Below are 1,244 nucleotides of genomic sequence, written 5' to 3' on the forward strand. Positions count from 1 at the left end.
AATTTTGGTCACTCCCCGAGTTCATTTTTGGTATTCAGATAAATAGCAACCAACTTCTTGTCCATAAAACGTATCTGGTGAAAGCTGCTTTTTGAATTAGTGGGTACATTTTCACGTTTCTTTTTTTAGTAAAGCCTAAATATTCTTTGAATTCGACTAATTTTAACTTGTAAGGGACAACACTTTCTTAACAGACTAGATAAGATCTATTCATTTCACAAAGCAAATTGGAGTTTAACTATATATTAATCTAACTATAGTAAGCTAACATTTATGGAGCACTTACTATTTTCCAAGTATTGGGCTAAGCACTTATATGTATTTAAATGCATTTATATCTCATGTAAACCTAACAACCCCATAAGACATCCTATAATTATCCCCATTTTACAGATGAAGAAACTAAGGCAAAGGGTAAATAACCCGGGTGACACACTCAGTCACAGCCGAGAGCAGAGAGGGAGCCCCAACTTAACAGACTGCATTCGCTTTTCAAAACGGTGCTTCCTCCCATCTTTATATCACCCAGGAAGCCTTCAAATATCCAAATGAAAGAATTTTGGCAATCTCCTCATGATCCAAATGCCCACCACTGAACCAGATTCTCAAAAACTCCTGCTTGCTGTATTTCGGAGAAGAGTCTAAACGCATCACCATATTCCAAAAGGAAAGTGAAGATTTAATCCACTGCTTCCCTGAACTTCTCTCTGCCCGTCTTCCTTTAGTTATTTCTGTGGGTGTTTTCTGCCTCCCGGGTGTCTTAAATCACAGATATTTTACAATCATCCGATAACTGAGAATAGCCCCTCGGAAGAGACCAGCCAATGTCGCTAGTGAATACCACGGAAGGAAGGAGAAAGACACCGCGACGCTTCCCACTCAGCTCACAAAAACTCCACGGAATAAAACTAACCCGGCCGATGGCTCTCCGAAAGCTGCAAAGTGAGGCCGGGCTGGCTACGTGGGAAACGCGGTGAACCTGCTTCCGCGCGCTCCCTTGCCCGCCCCGAGGAGGAGGAGGAGCAGTTTTCGAAGCGGGGAATGGAAGCGAATAGTTCCAGTTCCGCGTGGACGGGCTCGCAGCACCCGAGCTCCTTCAATGCCGACTGACAACTGGTTTATACGAAAAAAAGATGAAATCTAACAAGTCCAGGCAGCAGCCCCTGCAGACGGCGAGGTGGGCGCCCCGGGGTCGGCGGGGTGCGGCCGCTCCCCAGCACAGGGTGGATGGTCCCTCGCCAACT

The sequence above is a fragment of the Myotis davidii genome, unplaced genomic scaffold, assembly GCF_000327345.1.
Source record: "Myotis davidii unplaced genomic scaffold, ASM32734v1 scaffold535, whole genome shotgun sequence".
Lineage (NCBI taxonomy): Eukaryota > Metazoa > Chordata > Mammalia > Chiroptera > Vespertilionidae > Myotis > Myotis davidii.